Here is a 15,375-nt window from a genome sequence, read left to right on the forward strand (position 1 = left end):
TTTTTAGCGAAAACCGCCAGAAGACTAGCAGAATGGATTCTGTAGCACAGACGAGAGGCCCACGGAAGAGGGACTCCTCCCGAAGCGGATCACTGAAGGACAAGCGAGCTGAGCCTGCCCCTCCCACCCCTGTACACCTTGCGGATCCACCCCAGCTAATACGCCAGATCCCCAGCACCACAAGCCTGGCACTGTGCAAGTAGCCCAGATGGGCCAGGCCACCCCACAGTGACTCCCGCCCCTAGGAGAGGGGAAGAGAGGGCACACACCAGTCTGACTGTGGCTCCAGCGGTGGGCTGGGGACAGACATCAGGTCTGACTGCGGCCCCACCCACCAACGCAAGTTATTCAAGACAGCACAGGGAAGTGCCCCACAGTCCCGCACCACTCCAGGGACTATCCAAAATGACGAAACGGAAGAATTCCCCTCAAAAGAATCTCCAGGAAATAACAACAGCTAACAAACTGATCAAAAAGGATTTAAACAATATAACAGAAAGTGAATTTAGAATAATAGTCATAAAATTAATCACTGGGCTTGAAGCACAAGTTTTTAATTTCTATGAAGTTCAGCTTATCTATTTTCTTTTGTCACTTGTGCTTCATATTTGGTTCTTGATATGCCTAAGGAGTTGTTAGAATTTAGAAAAACTCTGCTCTCTATCCACAGTCTGTTTTTTTAATGTTTATTTATTTATTTTGAGATAAAGAGAGCACATGATCAGGGGAGGGATACAGAGAGAGAGAGAGAGAGAGAGAGAGAGATGGAGGGAGAGAATCCCAAGTAGGCTCCATGCTGTCAGTGCAGAGTCTGATGCGGGGCTCAATCTCACCAATTGTGAGATCATGACCTGAACCAAAATCAAGAGTCAGACAATCAATGGACAGAGCCACCCAGGCACTCCCACACAGTCCGGTTTTAAAGACTGTTATCTCACTATGGACTTAAGAAAGTTCAAACTCAAGGCTAAAAAATGACCTCTTTGTACTAGACAAAGATGCAGTAATTCTTTATGGAAGGTTTCCTTTTGGGTTTAAGAGATTGCTTTTTGTTGAGGTAGACAAAAGGCATATCAAAGACATTTTTTTCAACTTAGGGTTTAGATGGAGAAAGATGTATAATCACTAGGGTATCACAGACCTATAGAAAAGATGCAAAGTTGAAAGGGCTAGTTGAAATCTGAGTCATAGCAGGGAATGTGCGATGAAGCATTGAATGTCAAGGCAGGGATGAATGATATTCTCTCAGGAATGAACCATTAGATATTTTGAAGGGAAAGATAGGAACATGATTCCTTTGGGGATTTATGAATATTAATGAGATTATAGTCGAAAGAAATGATTCCAAAAAGATGGCATAGAGGGAAGAAAGCCAACAGAGAACCTATCACAATAGATTAGGTGAGTTAGTGTAAACAGGAGGCTTTCTGGTAACAGTGGGGCAAGAGGAAGGATGACGCAGACACTGGGGTGGTGGCTCTGTCAAGTCCCTGGCAGCTGCTGGTGTGAAAAGTGGGGACTGATGACAGGAGCAAGAAAACAATCTGGTCTAAATAAGAAAAATCTTCTTGATTAAATAGATAAAGAGCCATTTTGAAGTAATTGTGGTGCATTGTTCTGCTGTTCCAAAGGGTTTGGAGCTTCCTTAATCAAAAATAATCTGAATTATATTGTTTTTGAAAAATATTCCTGCAAAGATTTTTTCAGCCCCCAGGACAAAATACTTTTGAAAAGGGGAATTTATTTGTTTTGCATTTTGACTCTAGCTCTAAGTGAAGAAAGGAGCCTAAACTCTATTTTCAGCTCCTCATGGAAACATCTTAAAATTCTCATTTGTCTATGCAAATTAAATGCAACTTAAATGGCAGTATGTGTTTCCCTCTTCAAGACAGAAAAAAAAAAGGTGGTATATATGTGACTGCAATAGGATATGAATAGTGTTCTTCAGTATATATTTTTGTACTTATACATTGCTCCACTGTAGGCCCTGGGGGTTTCTAACAGACATTAAATTTGTATGGCAGGTCTACAGGAGTGATCTGACTTTCTTTCTTTCTGGCTTTTCTTCCCATAAGCTCAAGAAAAGATAATCAATATTATATCTATATCTGCACAGATATCGATCGATCAATCGATCTATCTATCATCTATCTATCCACCCAGCCGACCATCTATCTATATCCACCCATCCATCTATCCATATTTATGTCTAACCATCTATCCATATCTATATCCATATCTTTAAAAAAATCTTTTTAATGTTTATTTATTTTTGAGACAAAGAGAGACAGAGCCTGAACGGGGGAGGGTCAGAGAAAGAGGGAGAGACAGAATCTGAAGCAGGCTCCAGGCTCTGAGCTGTCAGCAGAGAGCCTGACATGGGGTTCGAACTCACTGACAGTGAGATCATGACCTGAGCCGAAGTCAGACGCTTAACCAACTGAGCCACCCAGGCGCCCCTCTATATCCGTATCTATATCTATGTCTATATCTATCATCTGTGTGTCTATCTATCTACCTACATACCTACCTATCTACTTATCTTGAATTAGACCTTATTTACCATATTTCCCACACAGCCGTATGATGAAATCAACTTTGGGACTAATTCTAATTGTGTTTCAGTGGTAGTTTTTTGTTTATATGCTTGTTTTGTGTTGATCGAGTTTTGTCAGAGCAACTTTCAGAAACATCATGAATGCTGCAGACCCTTTCCCAGGGAACACACTATATTTTGCATATACTTCTAGGGGGCATGCAGATTTCCTTAAAGCCCAGTCTCACTCTGTGAAGAGGCCTCTCACAGCATCGTGCTCAAATGTTGCGGACACTCTAAGATCAAGATGGTTACATTGGCATGACTGCCCAAAAACCATGAGTACAAATTACATTAAAAAATAAAAGAATTGGGGCACCTGTGTGGCTCAGTTAGTTAAACGTCTGCCTCTTGATTTCAGCTCATGTCCTGATCTCACATGGTTCATGAGATCAAGCCCTGCGTTGGACTCTGTGCTGGCAGTGTGGAGTCTGCTTGGAATTCTCTCTCTCCCTCTCCCTCTGCCCCTCCCGCACACACCCTCTTTCTCACTCTCTCAAAATAAACAAACAAACAAACATACATACATTTAAAAATAAAAAATAAAGGGGCGCCTGGGTGTCTAAGTTGGTTAAGTGTCTGACTTCGACTCAGGTCATGATCTCCCGGTTTATGAGTTTGAGCCCCGCATTGGGCTCTGAGCTGACAGCTTGGAGCCTGGAGCCTGCTTCACATTCTGTGTCTCCATCTCTCTCTTCCCCTCCCCAACTTGCACACTGGTCTCTCTCTCTCTCTCTCTCAAATATAAACATTTAAAAATTAAAAACAAATAAAAAATAAAAACTCATGGGGTGCCTGGGTGGCTCAGTCACTTAAGCGTCAACTCCATTTCAGCTCAGGTCATGATCTTAAGTTTCATGAGTTCAAGCCATGTGTCGGGCTCTGTGCTGACAGCTCAGAGCTTGTTTGGAATTCTCTCCCTCTCTCTCTCTGCACCCCCCCCCCACCCCGCTGGTGCACATGTTCTCTCTCATAAATAAACAAACATACATTTTTAAAAAATAAAAACTCATATCTTGTATATCTTAACAAGGTGAGGTGTTAATAAGAGACTGGATAACTTGTGATATTTTAATCACTTAACAAAAATCATAGTGCAGTAAACTACTTATTATTCCCAAATAATATAATAAGTTATATAATAGGACATAAATCAAGAAGATGTGGAGATGTGATGAGCTACCCTATCCCATTTGTCTACTCAGAACTAGGTTGGTACAAGGTATATACCCAAATCAGTATCTACTGAGCATGAGTTATTTTCAAAATTTTACTTGTTCTTTACTTTGGTGGAATTAAGTGCTTTAATTTAAGAGCACTTTTACTAGACCGCAGATAGAAGTAATGTAAAGGTGCTGGTCCTACAGGCCTATAATAAAATTGGAGTTTACTTGATTAGGCCTTAAACTTTCACTCTGGCAACAAGGCAACCAGTGACAGTTGTTAGTGTCCATTGGGAGCAGTCTCTGTCCTAGGATCTAGTCTGGATGGATGAGCCTAAAATTGGAGATCACAATACTGGCTCTACATGGCCTCTGATATGAAAGGGATCCAGAAGCGCTCCATTCCCTTCCAAAGTGGAGAGGTCTAGGAAGATTCGGTGGGTCAGCAAACACCCGGCTTTGAGCTACAGAGAGAACAGAAGAGGGAAGCTTTGTAAGAGGCAATGCTGATGGCAGGACCTCCATGACCGATAATACAGATTGGCCCTGTGCCAAGGAGCTCACTGAAGGCGTGCGCGGCTACGGTCTGGTCCATGTTTTCTGCCTGCAGAGTCATGCCCTCTGGTATGCCCTCTGTGTCTAGCAGCAGAAGGAATTTTTCTCTGATTCTGAAAAATGCCCTGTGTAGGTTAGTGATGGCCCTGATTCAAGGGCACTGGCAGGAACTGCGGTCCTCTCAAAATCAGTGGAACAGGCTGCATCACCACCAAAATCAGCACTGAAAGAAACTGAGTCTCAGAGAGAAGAGGAAGACAACATGGAAATAGGCCAACCCCAATGCCTCGAGGTCAGCTCCTTTTTGCAACCAGATGCCACCTTAGGAGTAAAAAGTGGAGGGGAGGGTCAGCCCTGGCAGGAATCCAAGCTTGAACTGCCTGAAGATTTACCCAAATGAGATTTTTCAACCTGAAAGAAATGGAAGGAAATCAGAGTCTGCCATAACTCAAATGGTTTGTGTCCCTATTTCCTCCTCACCAGACACACCCAGCCTTTGAAACTTGTTAGGATGGGTTTCACGTAGGAGGTGATGATACTTTACAGAAAACAAAGAACTCTCATTTTGCATGACTAAACGTACTGGTAACTTTTTGACGTGTTTGTTGTATCTGTTCTCCCCTGCAGTCTATAAGCCTCTCTCCACACATTTGTGGTATTTACTCATGTCTTCCCTGAAGCTCTCAAAATGCTTTGTACGTAAAAGATGCTCAATAGATTTGCATAGGGAGTGTTTCATTAATGGCTTAGAATGTGATGGGGCACATTTAGCTCTGCCACGAAAACTGGCTGCCTTTGCAGACTCCAAATAACTTATGTCTTTGTTTTCATCACATTTTATGTCTTTGTTGTCAGTGTCTTGGTTTTTGGCAGGAGAAGAGAGGAGGCAAACCTGTTAGTTATATATGTGCAATACATACACTCAAATGTTGGCATATCCACGAGGTAAGCCTGATAAAAATCTGTTCAACAATCTTACTAAATTAGTTCTTTAATCCTATGAAAGGAGAAAAATACTAGGAGATGAATAGAAGTCTTGGAAGATGCTGGCTTAGCAATTCTGAAAACTAATTCTGAAGATTTCTCTAATTAAGTTGGAAATAGTAAGGCACATTTCTCCCTAGCATTCCTATTTCCAAAGCAATACTGCACTCCACATCCTTGGCAGAAGTATGTGATCTCTTAAGAGGGTGACATTACTACCTTCTATTTAGTTTGTGAATGGTACCTATGACACACTCAGACAGAAGAAGCTAGACTAGGCACCAAAAGGAAAGGCTGCATCTACTGTCTGCCTAGAGTATACAACAGACCTTGACCATGTAACAGTTTACTCTGTTACAATACCTTTGGATATTTATTGATTTTTTAAAAAGATTAGTGATAATTTGAGATAATTTTTCTTTCTAAAATACAAATCTTGGAGTGCCTGGGTGACTCAGTCAGTTGAGCACCCAACTCTTGATTTCAGCTTAGGTCATGATCTCATGGTTCTTGGGTTTAAGCCCACGTCTGTCTTTGAGCTGATAGCAGGAAACGTGCTTGGGGTTCTCTCTCTTTCCCTCTTTCTCTGTCCCTCCTCCACTCTCTCTCTCTCAAAATAAATAAATGTAAAAAAAATGAAAATCTTTATCTTCACTAGCTTTCTTTGATGAATCCCCAATACTTGTATATTACTTTTTAATAATTCATTCTATAAATTCTATACTGATTTTTTTTTGCTAAATGCTTTTTTTCACTGTGTATATAGCACACATAGATTGACTGCATAGTTTTTAAAGCATGTATACTATCACACTGTACAGTCCCAATATAAGTATTTATCAATAGAAAATGGGTTAATACAGTATGTATTTTTAATATTTTTACAGTTAATGCTGTCATAAGCATCTTAAACAGATATTTTTGTGCATTTTCCAGTAAATTTCTCTGGGCTTCTAGAAATATAAGTGTCAAGTCTAATTGTATGTGCCTTTAAACTGTTGATTTGTATTGCCAAGCCAATCTGGTATAATTGTATTACTCTAGACACTAACCTGGTACTTTGTGTCCTTTGTTAAATCATGACACATAGAGGAAATGAGCGTACTGAGTTGTCTTAAAGTAAAGCAGAGGCATGTGTTCTCAGCCAAATCAACCAGCTCCAGCTACCTTTAAGGTTGAAGTATCAGGGGGTGCCTGGGTGGCTTAGTCAACTAGGCAACCAACTTCGCCCAGGTCATGATTTAACAGATCATGAGTTCGAGCCCCAGGTCGGGCTCTGTGCTGACATCTCAGAGCTTGGAGCCTGCTTCAGATTCTGTGTCTCCCTCTCTCTGCCCCTCCCCCACTCACATTCTATCTGTCTCCTTCAAGAGTAAATAAACATTAAAAAAATTTTTTTAAACGTTTGAAGTATCAGTATACTCATAGCCAATTTTTGAACCACCATTCAGGAAGTGCTGTTCTAACAAACAACAGTATGTCCATGTTTATTATATTTTTAAAAATCTCCAGTCTAATTCGCAAAAAAAATCCTCATTTCTAATTTTGTATTTCCTTGATAATCAGTGATGTTGAGCAGCTTTTTTCCTGTACAGATTGCTATATTTTTCTGAGAATTAGCTCTACACAGGCTTTGCCACCAGGATATTGCTAACCTCCACACTTCTAAAACTCCTTCTGCTGGCCAATCTCTCTCCCCACAACCATTCATGAATCATAGTTTCTGAGAATTCGGCACATGGTGGGGTTGATTATGTTCATTGGGTCAACCTCTGTGGCTGCTGTCCTGTTGAGCACCTGTGTCCCCACTCTGGAGACCTCTCTTTTACAGTTCCAAACACAGTGTTAACATAAGTCTGTTTTGAGTTTAGAAAACCTGGAGAGAATAGGGGCTTACCTCATGGAATAGCCAATAAACTAAAACTAAGTATCAGACTTCACTGTTCCGAAGGTTCTTGCCCTTGTCAACTGGGGGAGACCCTTAGCTGTCCCGCATCTGCTCTGCTCTTGCCCAAGCCTCTCCTCACATCATGGGCCCTTCTTTCTCCCTGTCTCTGCCCTTCTCACAGTCCCAGATCTTATAACCTCTCCACAAACCCTAAAGTTCTGGTCATTGAAATTCAAGGCAATCTCAATCTCATACCTAAACTTTTCAATTAGGCTAAACCCAAAGAGATTTTTTTCTTAGACGATGAAGTCCATCAAGGTGTTTCCTGAACAAAAAGCCCACTCTCTTCTGTGATAATGATAAAAGCACTGCAAGTTTTTTGCTCATTTTTGTTGTCTTTTTGCAGGAGCTCTCCTCCCAATTTTCCTAGTGGGGCCTTTGTTTTTTCCTTTTAATTTGGACAATCAGTTTAATTTATTCTGTGAAAATTCTGGCGTGAGTGTTTTCCTTTATGGTTTCTGGCTTTAACATCAGGCTAAGACTGTCTCCACTCCAAGTGAATCTTTAAAAATTCATTTGTACTTTTATATGTACTGTTAAATTATTATTCAACCTGTAAATATTTGTTAAAAGTGCCAGAGAGGGAATATAGCACCCCTACTCCCCCAAATACTATTTTTTATATCCTCAGATATTATAAAGAGGTTCTTTAAATTCCATGTTTAATAAAGACAACAAAATATTCACCTTAGAATGACTGGAATTTTTTATCCCATAGCATGGGTTGAAATAACCCAAAATTATAAACCTCAGTCTGTGGGTTCTTACTTTAACTCCTAGACCTTCCTCATGAAGGTATTTGTGAAAATGAGCCAGGTTGGCTGGAAGAAATACCCTCACTTGGAGATTCTCCTCTTCTTTCTTCCTGTTTAGCATGATCCTCACCTAACTTAGGGCTCCACAATCTTGGTGTGAATCTAGGGCAATTGTAGCAGCAAGACTTAAATTCCTTGATATTAATATAGAATCCTTGATACAAGGGGGTAACTATTCCACGCAGACCAAATACGACGCTTCCTCAAACTGTTCATAAACATGTGTCTCTGATCCTGCTGGCTATCGTAGATCCTGTGGTAGTGAAACCTAAGGAGATCTATTTTGTGCTAAACTCAGCCACACTTCTGCTGTGGCTGCCAGTAACTCGGTAGCAGCTTCTGTTTCTCTGTACTCGATGTCTCCCAATTGCATGGAAAGAAGTAGTAGAAGGAAACAACTTCTAAGTGGGCTCCTGCTACTCTACCCAACCCTACAGGGGTCCATGACACTGTCTGGATCATATTATCACATACTCCCCTGCTAGACTTAAAGCTCAGGTTTTGCTCTGAAACTATTTTATGCCCACCAGGGCTAGATTACACTCTCCTGTGTGGGGTCATGTGGGGAAAACTGGCTGTACAAATTCATACTCCACTGAATCCAGCCCTAAGTGTAGGCAGCGTGAGCAAGTGTGGAACAGAGATGAAAAATCACTCTTGAACAGGTGGTTACAGAGCCTAGGACTTCATTAACATCCTTTATAAAGGTGGCCTTCTTGAGAATACAAGTGTTTGTGTTTAAATTAAATCAGGTATAACCATTTTTTTAATTGTAAATCAGAAAACTTAGTTTATCTAGTAAATCAGGGCCCATGAAAGCACTAAATCAGAAGAAAATAATAGGTAAGTGACCACAGGGAGGAGACCGGGTTTAAAGGTGAGGAAAGACAAGTTGTAAAGTGTCATTGAAAGACTCCTGGGTTGTAGTCAGAACTCTCATGTTCATTCATTCATACAACAAATATTTAATGACCACTTAGTATGTGCTGGACAATGAGCCTGCCACTAAATACACAAAACTGGCTGTCGGGGAGTTTATATATTGATGGGGAAGACTGATAAGATATATAATTACAGGGGCGCCTGAATGGCTCAGTCTGTTAGGCGTCTGACTCTTGATCTCAGGTCAGGTCATGATCTCATGGTTTATGAGTTCGTGTCCCCCCATCAGGCTCCACCTGCTTGAGATTCCCTTTCTCTCTCTCTCTGTCCCTCCCTGGCTCACGCATGCTCTCTCTTTCTCTCTCAAAATAAATAAATAAACTTTAAAGAAAAAAGATATATAATTATAAATGGTGATACCTACCATGGGGTCAAATGAGCAAGGTGCAGGGATGAGAGCACACTTTACAGGTTGGGGGTTTTTATTAGGTACATGGGTCAAGGAAGGTCTCTTTCAGGAGACTTAAAATTGAAAATCCAAAGGACGATCAGGCGCCATTATGCAGAAGACAGAGAGAAAGTCGTGTGTAAAGACTCAGAGAGGTGAAGAGTTTAGTGAGTTTGAGGAATTAATGGGACTGATTGGATGGCAAAGCATTGGAAACAGCAGAGAGAGACATAAGGTGAGGCTGCACAGTGCACAGGAGTCACACCATGAAGGACCTTATTAGCCATCGTAAGGGCTTTGGGTCTATTTGAAGTGCAATGGGGTCACAGGTAGGCTTTAAGCAAGCAAGGATGGGATAGGATTCATGCTGTAGGATTATTCTCTAGCTGCCGTATGGAGAATAGACTTTTCTCTCCCTTAACTTGCTATTACAGCCACATTTGCAGATTGTAAGTGTTCTCTAACTTCCCTTTGAGTTGTGAAACTGTAGACTTTTATTAATGCTAATAAAGAGCTACAATGGAAAAGGTGGAAGGAAGAGAGCGTGTTGCTGGTGGTGGGCATTTGGAGAGGACAGTACATACAATTTAGTGAATAGTTATGCATAAATGTAAAAAATACATGTTAGTAGGGCTACAGTATTGTATCTTCATCCCAATTCTTGGGATTCTCACCAATTGCGATTTGATCTTTTTGTGCTAAAGATCTTTACCGGTCTTTTGTTAAAATGCAAATATTTTTGAGACTCTCAGCCAGCTGTTAGCATTTATGTACTTCCTATAATTAGGTTTGCCTGAGTGGTACCTCAGAGGTAGTAGAGATCTGGGCAGGTATGGAATACAGCAGAGGTAAATTTTGATAAGCATATAGGAAATAGTGTGGGGAAAATAGTCTTAAAGCAAGGGGGTGGGGGGATGCCTGGAAAAGGTTGGGGACAGCCTTTTGTGGAGCCCTTGTAATTAGAAGAATAACATGAAGGCTTTGGGCATCTGATGTAGGGAGAAAAAGAGAAGTCTGGAAGAAGGAAGAAGTTCTACAAAGATGGGTAGTAGTTTCCAGCTTTCAGTTCACTTCTTCATGGTTTTAGATATGACATTTTCATTTCATCAGTGATCCTAGTTCAGTATGTATTCTAGAAAGGCTCTTAGCCTCTCTGGTCTCTATCTCTCCTCTTATGACGATTAGACCAGATGACATGACAAGTTGCTTTCTTCTCAAACATTCCATGAACTCCCTCACCGTTGTGGAAGGTGAAGGCAAAGACAAAACTTCTTCATTCCATAAAAATACACAGGTACACAAAGGGCTGGGCCAACTGTCCACAGTAGAATTCATACAAACTGCACAGAATCTGGAGTATCACAGCTAAGGTTGGGAAACTTATCATGGAACAATATTATTCTTTTCAAACATCATCTCAGGGTGCCTGGGTGGCTCAGTCAGTTAAGTATCTGACCCTTGGTTTCAGCTCAGGCCATGATCTCATAGTTCGTGAGTTCAAGCCCTATATCAGGCTCTGTGCTAACAGAGTGGACCTCTTGGGATTCTCTCTCTCTCACTCTCTCTCTCTCTCTCTCTCTCTGCCCCTCCCCTGCTCGAGCTCTCTCTCTCAAAATAAATAAACTTAAAAAAAAGTTTAAAAAAATCACCTCAATTAAAATGGAAAGTTGCCAGGGGCATGGAAGGAGCTGCAGGTGAATATTTTTGTTTGTTTGGAGAATGTTTGCTAATTCCTTAGCTGAATTCTTATCATGTATGGTACAGGATGTGGTGAAAACAAAGGCACTCTTGAGATACTCTGAATGAGAAAAACTTCCGGGGGAACATCATGGAGTCAGGGGTCACCCTTCATCCATCCCATAAAACCAATCTATTATAATTGTTTCATGATATTTATATCACTAGGAAAATGTGCTTACTTTAGAAATGTGTTATACAGACATATTGGGAAGATAAGGGGAAAAGGAATTGTATCTCTAATTAATACTGACATCCTCATTCTCAATTTTTTTTATGGAAATTTGACAACTACAGAAGACAACAATTCTTAAGGCTATGAAAACTTTGCTTAAGGAGCCACCAACACTTACTTTTAATTCAGCTTTTTCATTTGCACTTGAAACTCACTTTAAACCTCGTTAGGCAACAGAAGGGCTTTTTTGTACCTTTGTCTCCATTTACAGAAGCACGTGTCACGCAGGAATGAATGCTGCAGCACCAGGACAGTGTCTCTTTTGAGGACAACGATGGTGAGGTTCCCTCTATTGCAGAAACCACTGGTTCCACAGTTTTCTCAGGTCAGCTCCAGAAACACCTTTTATTTAAGGAAAGGAGAATCAACTCTTCAAAGTGGCTTCTTGGCTAAATTACAGTCTTAAAAATAATAAGTGAAAAGACTTCCTACTTTGTTATTTGTTTTTAAATAAACTCAAAGTAAAAGGAAGTTGATAACCTATTTGTAGGAAAAAAAACAGTTTATCTGTACACGCTAGCCTTTTATTTTTGGGAAAGCCTTTGAGAAAAAGTTACTGGGTGCTTTGATGCCTCATTTTCTTATCACTTGCAATGGAAGCAGAATGTTCTTCTTCTCCTCCTCTACCTCTCTCAGGTCCAAAATTGCTCATGTGCCTAACACGTGAGGTTGTTGAGAAAGCACTGGAATGATGAGAGTGTAGGCTCTTGAATCATAGATATCTTGATTAGAATGTTGGTGGTTCCACCACATAGTTGTGTCATGACCACTTGTAGACCCAGAGAAGAGGGCTCTGTCCTATCCTGGGCTCTGTGGATTAAGAGACCTTGTATATCCAAAACATGCAGCTACCTTTATTAAATAACCCCAGGTGGCTTCTGTCCCTGGGGATCCTGTGCTTATCACGGGCACATAACCCTCAAATCTGTTTTCATGGTTAACACAGTTCAGGACCCAAAGAAATGCTTTTCCACACTTCCTGCCCTAAGTCTTCAAAGGAATGTCGCTTCCTCTCAAACACCAGGAAGGCTTGCTGGTTGTGCCGCTGGGGACAACAAAGAAGAACACTGCTTTGGAGTACAGGGAGGATTGGAGCTGCAGCAGAGGCGTTTAGATAAAAGACAAATTAATTAACTTGTCAAAACTTCCTCTCAGATAGCATAAATGCAATACATTCTTACATAATGAAGTGTCATTTCCAAGTTGTACTGAAACAAATGGCTGCAAAGGCATCCACTAATTAGCACAGTTTCTGCCACACTTGTACATGGTGTCTGAGGAACATTCTGTCCTGCTAAACATTCAACAACTCATATACATTCCACTTGTACATATAGGTGTGTATGTGGAGATGTAACTTGTAAGAAGCGCGAAGCCGTCTCTTTACATCGGTATTTGGGTAGATAGGAACACTAGAAGTGAGAATGGTTTTATTTCTATAAAAACATTTTATTAAATTTCAAGAACTAAAATGTTCAGCTTTCTTTAAATTGTTTTGATATTCTTTAAATATACAACATACTTTGGGAGGGGGCTGCCTGGGTGGCTCAGTCGCTTAAGCATCCGACTTAGCCTCAGGTCATGATCTCATGTTCCGTGAGTTCAAGCCCTGCATCGGGCTGACAGCTCAGAGCCTGGAGCCTGCTCAGATTCTGTGTCTCCCTCTCTCTTTGCCCCTCATCCACTCTTGCTCTGTCTCTCTCTCTTTCTGTCTATCAAAAATAAATAAACATTAAAAGATTTAACCATATTTTGTATTTGGCTCTTTAAAATATTTTAGAAGAAAATAAATTTAAAATAACTGTGAAGCAATGTTTTGATCCTTTATATTTACTTTAATTTACAGTTTTGATAAAACATATTTGATGCTTGGTATGTGAGCTTTGACAAAACACGTTCATATGTTGCATACTCTCAATACAATGATACTTTCCTTTTTAATCTTTCAGATTACTATAACTGATTGAATCCAAAATATGTGAAAAATCTTGTTTAGAACAGGGTATTATACAGAAATGAACAGAAAACTAAGGAAAATATATATAACAATGCTCATTTTCTCACGTTATTACTAAAATATTTTTAGTTCAGAGATAGAATACACAAATATATACAAAAATAATTAAATTTAATCATCTTTAACATTTTGTCAACTTTCAGCAATACAAAAAAGATAGCCTTCCACTTATTTTTTCAATTTGTTTTATGAAAGTATGTGTGTTGAGGCAGAAAAATGGGATATGCTTATTTACGACTCTGATAGTTTAAATTATAACTATTAAGCATGCCGCCATGAAGCACAAAATACTATACCCTTGCCCAGATCCTACAATTTCTATGAATGGGGCTGAGTGAATGATCATCAGCATTAAACTTCTTGGCGCTTTAATTTCCTCATCTGTAAAATCAGAATGCTAACACTTCCCGAGATGATGAGAAAGATGGTATGCAATAACACCATAAAGCCTTTAGCACAGCGAGAGATAGTAAGACTCCAGTCGTGGTGTTTATAATCTCCTTACATGAAGTAACATCTCCCTCGCTTCTGACATAGCACCGTCTGATTAAACCGTTATTAAGAGGCACGTCATCTCTTTATATAAGCATCGAAAGGTACTGAACCCTGGAAAGTATGAATTTATTTTTATACAAATATTTAGTGAGGTGTTATTAAATTTCAAAAACCAAAATGGAAATTTCAACTTGACTTAAATAAATCTGATAACACTTCCTAAAGTAATTAGAAAGATAAAATGAAGGGAGACTCATCAAGCCTTAACTCAGCAAGTATCTGAAAGATGGTGGAACTTGCTTGCCGGCTTTCTCGTTTCCTTTCATGAACTGATCTATGACATAGCAGTGTTCTGATTAAATAACAATCCCAACCAAAATTAACACCCCACCACCACTAAAAACATGAAAATATATTTTGAAAAGCTTCTGCTGCTATGGAAAACGGCTATTTTATTTTGTTACCCTCCTTTTATTTACACAGAGGGAGAACATGTGTGGTGTTCTTGGACTCAGGTATAATTTTTTTAAAGAGGTATTTATCTGGCTCCTCTTGTTCTCTTTCTTTTCCTTTTCCATTTTACTGTTTTGTATGGAGTTCCACTTTTTATAACACCCAGCATAACACTAAGTGTAGGTGTTTAAGAAATACAAATTTAATTTTTGGGTACTCCTTATTTTTATTTTGCTGAAAAGTCTTGAGTTAGTTAAAAAAGAAGAAAGAAAAAAAAAAAAAAAAAGACACCAGCATGGACTCTTAAACTAAAGCCCCTACCTAGCCATCTCATGGATTTCTGTTCATGAAATTGATGGCTCTTGTACTAATCATGCTGCCTATTGACCGAAAAAAAAAATTTTTATTCTAGAAATCACAAGAGTAAAATACAACTCAGAAACTAAAATGACATAAAGGCAGACAGGTAGAAATGAAAGTTAGATGAAAACAAAGCTTAATTTGAATGGTATCTTTAGCTTATAAACAAAATAACTTTAACAACCATAAGGTTTTGAAAAAATATTACCACTAAGTTCATCTTTTGCTCTCTACATGATATAATAAAAGCAATGGACAGTTCTCCCTTATGAGAATTGTCAGGATAGATGTACTACTTTCTTAACAACAACAACAAGGAAAGTCAAATCTAAAAATAGGCTTCATTATTCCAATTAATGTCAAAACTTGACCAGGAAGCTTTCCTAATACTCCCACTAAAAGTACCCAAATCTGGGCCCATATTTCTTATCATTTGAGAAACTCAAATCCATTTACTTCTAAGTTCTCTACGTTCAGTCACTGTCACTTTCAGAAGGTCTATAGAATGTCCCCACAACCTTCTATGATTCCCCATAGCCTTATTCTGATATTTAAGATCATCCAAAATATAGTCACAGTCATTCATACAATATTGTTTTTATCCAAAATGTAGTCATCAAATGATTCAAACGAACCGTACCTTTCTTTACTACCTGAATATTCTGGGTCATTTTGCTTTTGATCTCT

The sequence above is a fragment of the Panthera pardus genome, unplaced genomic scaffold (genome assembly GCF_024362965.1).
Source record: "Panthera pardus isolate Hobbes unplaced genomic scaffold, ASM2436296v1 HiC_scaffold_24, whole genome shotgun sequence".
NCBI classification, from domain to species: Eukaryota; Metazoa; Chordata; class Mammalia; order Carnivora; family Felidae; genus Panthera; species Panthera pardus.